This window comes from Hippoglossus stenolepis, chromosome 6, assembly GCF_022539355.2.
Source record: "Hippoglossus stenolepis isolate QCI-W04-F060 chromosome 6, HSTE1.2, whole genome shotgun sequence".
Lineage (NCBI taxonomy): Eukaryota > Metazoa > Chordata > Actinopteri > Pleuronectiformes > Pleuronectidae > Hippoglossus > Hippoglossus stenolepis.
Genome location: NC_061488.1, coordinates 21187820 through 21199679, shown reverse-complemented (window position 1 = coordinate 21199679; position 11860 = coordinate 21187820).

Sequence of the window (11860 nt, the reverse complement as noted above, 5' to 3'; positions counted from 1 at the left end):
GCAGGTTTAGTTGGAGATAAGAGATCAAGCAGTATAAAAGCTTTGTCCACTGAACAATCAATTCCTTTGAAACATGACTTCAGCGTTCTTAAAGGATCCCGAGGAGCAGAAAAAATAAATATAGAAGATCCCATGGAGCTCGGTGCACAGATTGTTAGATTGTCTATGAGGAGGACAAGGGTCATCAGAGACTGATGAAATCCTTTGACTTACTCTGATGAGTATCTTTATGAAAGATAGATGGAATGATAAACCTTTATCAGCTGCTAGAGCTGAACTGAACCTACCGGACACCTATAGAGCAATGTGCTCACAGTACCACAGACTGCATTGATCTACATTTCTTCACTTATGGGAGTTACTGATATTTTGATGTAGAGTTTGTGTTAGCAATGGGATGATCAGACATAGTTTTATACTTTTATCCTTCATTTAGATTTATCCTAGGAAATTAAATATTTATTGGGAATGGGGGATAGATAGTTTACAGATTTACCTTGTGATGCCCCCATCCCTCCCTCTGCTCTCTCTTTATCTGAGACTGGAACAGTCTTCCTCACCAAAATGAGGGATGCATACTCTACTTAAAGGGAAGGATACGGGAAGTATAAAACAATGGCTGGTTGGTTAAGTCAATCTTCCCCGCTAAGATACCAGGTGAATATCAATGTCATGTTTTGAGATGCACCAGATGCATCCTGTCACCAAAATACAAAATACGCACAATTTGTGCACAAGTTTTCTTTTCTTTGACCCTTTGGTGGTGGTGGTAAAAATAATCAGTGATTGTTATAAATATAAATTAATGAAAACAATCATTACCATGTGAGTAGGTTTTTAATATTGTTGCTGACTTAAGGTTGAGTGATTTTTAACTTTATCAGCTGATTGCTAACACAACCTAATATATTTAAAATCGTATATAATTTAACTACAACGTTCAGATAAATGTTGTGGAATAATATCCACAACAATATCACTGACTTGTCTTGAATTAGAAATGCAAGGTAGCATAAAATGGAAATATGTGAATAATAAATGATTACTGAACCCTCAATTTGTTAAGCAGATGTAAAAAGGTTTGAGTTCTAATGCACAGACTCACTGTATGGCTTTTAGCTATATAGCTAAATGTATATAGCCTCTGTGCCTCTTAAATAGAATCATGAACACTTAGTGCAGTGGTTCTTTCATGTTTTCTAGCATGCCTCCTCTTCAGATGCTGAAACTGCTCACCCACTTACCCCCACCCCACTTCACTTTTTTTTTATAAATAATTAACAATGAGAGGATTCAGTTTTAGTTAAATAAAGGTCAGCATGGTAGGATTTTCCTTATATAACCACATTCATCAACTTCATATATTGGCATTATGGACAACCACTGACATTGCGCATAGTGTAACAATCTTACAACATGGAAAAAACAGACAAAAGAATGATAAATAGATGTCTTTATTTTGAAGGTACAGTTGCTCTTACTTCCCAGTGGCTTCTTCTGCTTGACATGAACCAACTCACAGTCTTCACTCCTCCCTGCTCTCTTCAGTTTCCCCAGTAACTCAGAATAGTAAATAGGGCTGAGTTCACCATTCAGGCGTCAACCCCTTGAATCTGAGCCATAATTAGAATTAAGCCTTCAAGTCAAGTTACCATATTACAAGGAACAGAAATGAAGAGCACACAGAAAAAAAAACTCACTTTACAAACAAAATCTTTTGAGCTGTCCTTTGGGGGATCTATAGTAACTGAGGTTTACAGAGGAAACAAGCATAAATTCCAAATATGACATATTTATGCTTAATTGTATGTTCACAAAACCCCCCTGTGCCCTTGTGATATATTATGTGCACTTTGAGTTGGTCTACAGAGACTTTACCTTTTAGCTTCAACCTTGATTTATTCTCTGTATATTTGTCATGGTAAAGACAACCAAGAATTTCAGCGCTCCAAGAGAAGAGGAAACCTCTGTTTCACCAAGAGAGACCGCAAATACTCGCAGCATTTAAACCACTTGGAGTGAATCTCGGAAATTATACAGCAACATAGTCGAAGGATGGAAAGAAAAGGTCAGTGGCTTTGCATGTTGGTCTTTCTCTGAAGTCTACTACTCAGCAAAAATATAAATAATAAGAAAATACACGTAGAAGAGGAAGAGAGGGGACATTTCAGTGTTTGTGTGTGTGTGTGTGTGTGTGTGTGTGTGTGTGTGTGTGTGTGTGTGTGTGTGTGTGTGTGTGTGTGTGTGTGTGTGTGTGTGTGTGTGTGGTCCAGGTATTAGTAATGTTGTGGGGACTTAAGTCTGTTTACACAGTCACATTATGAAGACAAAAAGTAAGTCCCCATAATGAAATCATTACATTTTGATGGAAGGACATGTTTCAAGATTAGGTAAGGTTTAGGTTTAGGTTTAGGTTTAGGTTTAGGTTAGGGTTTAGGTTAGTGTAGGGGTTGGGGTTAGGCAAGTAGTAATTATGGTTAAAGTTAAAGTCTACAGGAAATCTATGTAAGTCAATGTAATGTCCTGTGAAGTCATGGATACACAACTGTGCGTGTATGTGTATGTGTATGTGTTTGTGTGTGTGTGTATGAGAGAGAGAGAGAGAGAGAGAGAGAGAGAGAGAGAGAGAGAGAGAGAGAGAGAGAGAGAGAGAGAGAGACAGACAGACAGACAGAGAGACAGAGAAACAGAGAAACAGAGAAGGAGCAGAGGTGGTAGGAGGGAATAAGTGGATCGAAGAGGATGTTGGAATTGAAGTGGGACCAAACAAAGGTCTGGATTCCTCTGTGACGCATCATGTCTAAATACTTCTATTGTAATAGCTGACACATTGACAATAAACACACCCTTCCTTAATACACACCTAGTAACTAAACACGACCACTAAAGTCCAGTACCTGACACCTTGTTTCAATGTAAACACTCATATCAAAAAACTAAGGCACTTTATACTTGTAGCGGCTGAGTCACCCTTTGTCCACTTGTTGTGCATTGAGAAATGACCCTGGCAGCCATGAATTTGTTACCTTGAGTACGTGAAAGTTGCTCTGTTGCTATGAAAGTCGAACTCAAAATGTCTGGGAAGCCAAGTGTTGCATCACAATCCATTTACACCCTGCTGCTACTGCACAACAGCCATGCAAGATTACAATACAAACATTTATTTCTCTGTGGTTCTTGCGGGGCTCTCCTCCAGGGCTGAACAATTTCTCACATGCAGCTTTGCCGCCCCTCGAACCCATGCTCAGTGTCACGGTGCTGTTTGTGTTACTGCAGATGGGAGTTCTGTTGCTGTGCTTTTTTTTATAAAGGCCAGTCAGTGAGCTGTAAATCAATGAGATACACACAGTATACCCCCACCTGGAACAATTTGGCACTGGCTTGTGTGTGTGACAGAGCAGTAAATAGCTGAGCATGCATGTGCACAGAGCATGCTGCATTGTTTGAATGAGCTTGCACACTCACATTAACACATTTATTTCTGTATCTCACCACGTCCAGCGTGGCATGAATTGTTCATTTACCAGATGACATGCAGCCGACTGACTTTTGTCGAGCCCACAACCCGCAGCTCGTGTCAGCATCTGACACTCCGCTGTGCTGTAATCCACAGAGATTGCCAGCTGTTCCCACCCAACACCGCCTCATGTCAGCACCCTGTCCCCACTGTCTCAATCAGTGTGTCAGATTATTACAACCTGCGGTGTGATTTGTTTCTGCTCCTACTCACGTATACCATCAGAGTCCGGGTGGGAGGACAGCTACAAGTCCTATTTTAGTGAGAAAAACGTGCAACCAGCACAGACAACTTAACCTTTGAGCACTGGGCAAGGCCACAGCAGAGGGAGTGGGAGGAATGGGAGGAGAAGCGAGATGTCACTGAGGCAATGGAAGAGAGGACATTGTGTGGATCACAGCCTTGGGTGTGTGATAAAACATAAACAAAATATCAGCACATCATTCAGGAGAGGCCTGAATCCTGAAGCACAGTGAAAACAGCCAGAGTTACTGCCTCTTAAACAGCCTCTTGTAACTTTGTCCTAGCAGCCTAGTTGTACTTACCCATTAAAAGTTTGGCTGAATAGTTTTTGGCAACGTGTTGGAATGCCACCGTCAGTGGTTGAGTGAATTCCACAGAACTATATTTGCCAGTGTTCTCCTCTTTTCTGCCAGACTACGGTATGTGAGGTTTGGTTTATAGCAAACCACGGTTTTTGTGATCATTTGAGGAAGAAAAGCAAAAATGCTGCCACCTCATCTTGCTCTCTCTCAGCAAAAGAAAGTGCATCGTAAAGGGATATAAAAGATGACAGAAGAGAGGCAGGGTTGCACGGTGATGCAGTGGTTAGCACTGTGGCACTAAGCAAGAGGGTTACCTGTTTGAATCGCACTTCGCCTGGGGTTTATCTTTGTGGAGTTAGCGTGTTCTCCCCGTGTCGGCCTGGGTTTTCTCCCTTTGAGGGTCACAGGGGGAGCTGGAGACAATCCCAGCTGACATTGGGATTGGCTGGGACATTTTCCTCCCACACATGCAGTTTGGGGTTAGGTTGATTTTAAACTCTAAATTGACGTTGTGTGAGCGTGAGTGGTTGTTTGTCTCTGTATGTTGGTCCTGCGATACACTGGCGACCTGTCCAGGATGAACCCCGCCTTCACCCAATGTCAGGTGGGATTGGCTCCAGCTCCCTCCGCTTACCCTCATAGGATAAGCAGTATAGATAATGGATGGATTGATAAATGGGCAGGATGAGAGATGCAACAGTGATGGGAGAGATTGATTAGAGGAACAGAGGTGATGCAGATATAAAAGTGATGTAAAAGTGAGATAAATCCAAGGGAGGCTGGATAAAAGCCAAACACTGACCAAATATTTAATAGAATTTACGTTTGAACCGGTTATCGGCGAGAGGGAATGAAGCAACTCAAATGCAGAGCCAAGAACAGTCATATCCTCCCACACACAAGGTTTTGACACGGCACATAAATTAAAGCCATTAAACTAAAAATACAGATAGGGACGTCAGAGGGATTTCCCATCTCTGGGATGTGGAGAAGACCAGAAATGAGCCAAGTGCCCACTGCCTTCCTGATCAACACTGACCCCGCCAGCCCTACGTCTGTGGTACTTTCCTTCCTCCACAGATCAGCATCCTGTGTATGTCCAAGGTGGGTCTTGTCTTTTAAATAGTGTCTCTAAAGGCATTTCCTACACCTTTATGGTTTAGAACACTTTGTTTTAAGAGATAAAAAAAAGTAGGTTCATTTAGATGCTGCTTGTTGATGTCTCTCCGTGATGCAAGAATCTCAAGGCCTTAAACTACGTACAGGGGGGAACGCTCAATCTTAGCCTCTCCTAAACAAATATGACAAGTTACATTAAACACAAGCAACCGTCCAGGTCAGGCCAGGATCACATTTTTACAGAATAAATCAGAGTGTATATTTAAGTTTGGACAGAAGCAGCCGTGTCTGTGCACTGTCTCGGAGTATATCTGGGTAGAACCATCCTGCCTGTTAGAACATCTGTTTTGCAATAATCAACAGTCGCTGAGCCTCCACACTGGTGCGGCCAACACCCTCTGCAAGTTTCCACAGTAAAATGTCACAGGCCGCCTCTGGTTCTGCCAAGTTACGTCGACGGAGGTTCTCTCGATAGCTGGCTCGGCTCCTCTGCAGAGGCCTTCTCAGACAATGGCCGTATTGTGGGGGAGATTGGCAGGAGGGCTGCATGTATGGATTGAGGATCATTGTACTCTTTATTCGGCTCTGTACGAACACCAACTTATCTGGGCAAGTTGGATACACCTTGAAAAGACGACTGGCTCATAGCGCAGGCACAAGGATTTGATTGCGTCAGCCACATGACGTAAAGTGTCAATTGATTTCTGAGGAAGCTCCCTGAAAGAGCATGTTATGGGTATTTTTATTTTTAAAAGCAGAGACGGTTCTGACTCCAGCAGCATGTGAGAAACTTTACCCCAAATGAGCAAGACGTCCTTTGGAAAGGCTCCAAATTTGCAAAATGTCTAAATAGAGCAACAGAGAACTAATAATATACCGCTTTGTGGAGTACAGTTCAGCAAAATGAAAAATAAATTCCATTCACAGTCTTGGCGTGCCCCCAAGTGCTCTCTTGTACTGCATGAAATGAAGGTCTTCCAACCAGAAGTACAAACAGCTCAAAGAACCACTAATGCCGGTTTATAAACCGAGAAATACTGAAGTCCCACTCATTCAGAAACCACATGAGAAAGGTCAGTGGCGGTGACTCATCAATGTCAAAGGACTCATCGCGTTCTCCAGCGCCTGGCAGCGCCCGTGTAGTCTGTGGGAAGGAGGGTGGTAAAGGCTACAGTTGGCTGGATGTAACATTTCTCACACACACACAGGTTTGCGCAGCTATCATTGTTTGGACACTGTATTGACTTACATTCAATGTGTACAGTCTAACCATATCCCTGACCCCAACCATGACCAATTTATGCCTAACCCAAACGTTAACCTTATCCCAAACATTAACCAGGACCTAAGACAAGATATTTCCTCTTCTGTTTCGTGACTCGTGTATTCTGGTCTTATTCTTTATTTTCTTTTAATTTCTTCCTCAGTCAGCCCTCTTCCCAGCTCTTCATAATCTCGCAGGTCTATCAGCTTCCTTTCTCTTTTTCACAATCATCCTCTCAGCTGGTTCTCCACAGTGTTTTGGCCTCAGCTGACAGCAGCTGGATTCTCCATTCTCTCCTTCCTTTGTGATTCCTCTTCCTCGCCCTCTCCTCGCTCCTCTCCCACTCCACTCCCTCCCTCAGCGGTCCCAGCTGCCTTCCACCCTTAGTAACACTTGTGTATACTATACAAATACACACACAAGCGCAAGCCCTTACTTGTACACTGACAGAGTTACACACGTATACAGTGTGGTGTATATACGGCACTCACGGGGCCATACGTTTGCACACAAAACGTCGCTGAAGTAACCTTTGTGGTATGTCTGAAGGTTTAAAAAAGCAGGGATATGTTGTAATTACAAGTGCATCCGCAGTGGAATCTGTCAGGGCAGGTTGAGCTGGGGAGGATTTGGCAGCCAATCAAAGCTATCACTGAGGAAAAATAACCCCTCTCTTGTATCTGCTTGCTTTAAGGAGTGCACAAATATCAAGAGCATGTATACAAAGGCTTGCATACTGCTCTGAAGCCACAGTCTCCCCCCCATCTCATCACATCAGACTCCTGGCCTGGAAACTACAGGGAGCTTGGAACTCTGCGGTGCAAACTTTTACTTGAACACCTCTCACCAGGTGTGACGAACAACCCACCATCCTTTTAATGACAGAAGGATGACAAACCTTGTCGTCTGGCCCATCCTGTCTGTTAACACAATCAGCTGACAGCCACATCCGCTGCCTCCCCAATTTAACCAGGTGCCTTTCACTCCCAGGCACGTTTTTTGCACACGCTCAAAGTTTCAGCCTCTCTTTGTTATCTGTCTCCCGCTTCCTGTGCACGTAACACACCCTCCGCAGGTGCCCCCACAGGTCACACAGTCCACTCTGTCTTGGTTTCACTCACGCAGCCCCCTACCCCTCCTGTCGAGTGTCCGGGTGACAGAAAGGAGAAGTCTGACATTGTCTGTTAGTGATATGGTATGGGGGAGATGGGGGGGGGGGTTGTGTTTGAACTTGTCTGGCTCCTTGAGCTCTGCCTGTCTGCCTGTCTGTTTTCCAATGAGTAATCCATTGAAAGACTGAGTACACACACACACACACACACCGTGGCAGGGAGTATGACATAGCTCGAGTACAAGAGGGAAGAGCAATTTTAGCCTCAGGGAGATCGATGGGTGATGGGTGAGACGTGGATGCCGCTGGTTAGGTTTAAGAGTTTTTTCTTCTTTTTATGGAAAATTTGCTTCTGTGGTTAAAAACAGTATTTGCTCTGAGGGAGTAATGTAAACCCAAAACTGTCAAAGATTTACAGCTTTTACTGCCAGTTTCCTTTCGTTAGCCGGCCTGCATAGCGTACAGAAGCTGTAGAGTCCAAACTGATGCATGTCAGTCACTGCATGGATGGACATGCAAGTCTGTACAGACATTCATGTTCCCCAGAGGATAACTCTCACACACGTACTGATCCCCAGACCCTTTTAAGACAATCTACCAGTGCTTTGGTTTGTGTATAAATACCTGCTAAATTAATGACATTCAAAAAAGCCTCCTCTGTTCTTTGCACTTCTCGGTAATTTGTAAATATGAGAATGCTAACACAGGGAACAAAGATAGGCAAAAGCATGTGTAGTATATTCATACTGACTTTAAAATTACATGAGAGGGGATGCATTTGCAAATTTAATTTCAATTCAATTCAGTTTTGTGTGTATAGTGCCAAATCAAAATATAACTTATCTCAAGGCTCTTAACATATGGTCAAGACATTACAAACATTATAGAGAAACCCAACAGTTCCTCTATTATGGTCAAGACATTACAAACATTATAGAGAAACCCAACAGTTCCTCTATTATGGTCAAGACATTACAAACATTATAGAGAAACCCAACAGTTTGTGATACGAGCAAACAGGCTTAGTGACTGTGGAAGGATAAAAAACTTTTGACAGCAAGAAACCTCTGGCAGAAGGAGACTGAATGAGGGCGGCCATCGGCCTCGACCGGTTGGGATGAGCAGAGAAATATGTGGAAGAGAGGAGAGGTTGGTGGAAAAGACGGGACAGAAGGGAGAGAGGAGAACAACGTCAGGAACAGTTAAGTAACCGTCATATTTAATAGTGATATTTATAAATGTAATGATGTTATAATATAGCAGCTCCAGTTAATAGTAGTAGAGGTAGTGGTAATAATAATAATAATAATAATCATCATCATTGAGTAGTGTCAGATCTGGATCCAGCAGCTCTGGAGTCAGAGAGAAGAGGGAGTCAAACAATGGGAGACACAAATCTAAGTTAGAAGGGCTGCTACCAGCCACTATTTTAAATGCATGTGATGATTATTTACTTGATTTAATGTAGAATATAAAAGTGGTGACAAAAGCCCTTCACCCTTTTTCAGACCCCAAAGTAACATCTTCAAAATACTTCATCAGTCGACACAAATCCAAAACATTAACCGTGTACCATCATATAAAACAAAAAAAGTTACGTTTTTGTTAAGTACTAATAATGCATCACAAGACAGGATCATTGAAACTGAAGCTACTTATAGTCACCACAGCTTTAAAAACTACAGCCACTCGTACCTGGAGAAATGCAAGCACTGAGAGGATGTCAAGCACAGGTGTACAAATACACTGAATTTTTATGTGAGGTACAACAGGAGTTCACCTGGTATTATCTTTTCTATCACCGCTTTTCAGCACTCAAGAGTTTCAAAGTCAAACCGTGGGCTTTTATTTTTTCCATGATTACAAGTCGAGGCAGGCAGAAAGGTCAAGTCTGTAAACGGAGAACTCATACATAGCAATTCTGCCCCCATAGTACCTCTTATCTCTTTATCATCATAGGGTAGTTGTAAATATTATACTTTATAAAATCACAATTTCAAACATCTTTATTTATGTCATGTGAGAGAGAGATTCCAAATAAAGACGTACTATTGTTTTTTCATTTGTAATTAAACTGTGGCTTTGTTACATATTAAGTTTATGATACATTGGAGACTGCTCAGTCGGCAGCATAAACAGGATGCCTTCAAGGAAGACATAAAAATACAGCCCACGTAGGTTTGGGGATTCCTCCGTCACAAGGCCAGGATATCATTTTGACTCACACTGTGCTAACAGTCCTTCCACGGGAAGACCTCTGGTGGGGATTTAATAGAACCTTTGCATATGTTTCCGGTGCTCGCCTTGCTCTTTTGTTACTGCACAACATTCAGACTGGAAAACAAAAAGGCCGGAATGAGAGCAGTGCCAGGGACATACAATAAATGAGATGCTGATGAAGCAGATGGGAAGGGAGTGGGTGAGGAGCACATCAGATTTTAATGATCTGAAACTTAAATGGGTACAAATTTATATTTACTACCCCACTTGTTGACTATATGTATATGGTTATAGTCACACAGGAAAGCTCTCTATAACAGTTTAGTCTTTTGACAAAGTTGTGATTTTCCCATTCTGTGGACACAGACCCCAGTTTTAAACTTAGAGAACCCATTAAAGGCCCAATGAAAGGTCTTCAGCCTTTTTGTCTGTTGAAATAATAAGAATTTACAACTAAATTAGTCATTTCCATTTAATCGGTTTAAGATGATAATACGTCTGTGAGAACGAAGTACTCTGCCTCTAAAATGTCAACTTTTCATGAGCTCAGAAAACTCAACACATAAAGGAACACGTCTTCCTGAAGTTCAGCATAAACATTCAACTTCAACACATCTATGTGGTTAATACTGTCATCGGAGAAGTAACTAAAGCTGTCAGAAAAATGTAAAAAGTACAGTATTTCCCTCTTTGATGTGGTGGAGTAGAAATAGAAAGTTGCACAAACACCAATACTAATGTGAACAGTACTTTATTAAATGTATATAGTTTCTACAACTGGTAAATACTGTATGGTTGGTTATGGCTCTGAAGTACCTCATATCTCTGCACATGAACGAGATCACCACAGAATTCCATAAATACCATTCATTCCAAATGCATTAGGTTTTATTAGTGTCTTCTTTTTTACACTTGTGACTTATGACTCTACTAAAATCCATTTATTAACCGCATGCAACTGAACACTGGGGTTTTCTGACGCCTTCTTAGCCACCGGCAACACTTGGTCAAATGATGCCAGTGTGCCTCTTCCACTGTGTGCGTGAGTGAAGCTGTTTCCTTGTGTGGGTTTGCAGGGAACCATCCTCACACATGACCTAATCATGCCTGACTGTCACAGAGGATTTGAGAGAACAGACAGACAGACAGTCATAAATGGGCCTTGGAACAACAACAAATGAAAGTAGGTATCTGCATGAATAGTAGGCAAACATTATAAAAAATTATAAGTGCTGGATTCAGTTTGTCAGAGCATTAAGATACATGTCAGAGTAATCTACGTTATATAAACAGTCATAATTCAGCCGTCTGAAGGAAGAGGAAGGGAAATGTGAAACTAAATGTTACACTCACACCTGCTGGCCAGTAGTTGTACTAGCTTGGATTTTTGGATCTTGTGCCACCAATGGTGTTTCACTAGTGGTCCTGTTCCTCCTCTCTCTATGAAGTGGTTTTATTAAAAAAATTAATAAAAATAAAAAACAGCAGCACACTAGTAGAAAGCACATTTAAATTCACTGGATCCTGATTTTTATTTGCAATTTGCACACACTCATAAAGAGCAGTCCCCTAAACATGTCTGATTTCTTTCATCGTGATCCATGAATTATACGTATATTTTACAATTATGATACAAACAGCACTGAGATTATATATAAGTACATGGATGAATATTTCTGACTGTGTTCCCTGAGCAGCTATCACACTTCCCTCAACACTTGATGAGCCACACGTCTCATCCACATCAGTCACCCTCAAGGCCGAGGTCTGTGAACTGGGAGGCCAACAACACGAAATAAACCGGAGCAGGGATTAGATTATTAGATTGCAACTATTTTCCCACATATATTTAACAAACCATGATTTTGAAACTGACAGAGCCTCACCAGTGTGAAATACCAATGGGAAACCTGATATACAATGATGACCTGTCAATTTGATAGAATTATGAAAATTATCTAGAACTTTATTAGAAAATTCGTTACCTTTGAACATCTTGAATCCACGTGTATTTGCAATATTTATATCATAAGGTGGTTGCAAAGCTGGATCTATATGAGTCTGAAATGAAGCTGAACAAACAA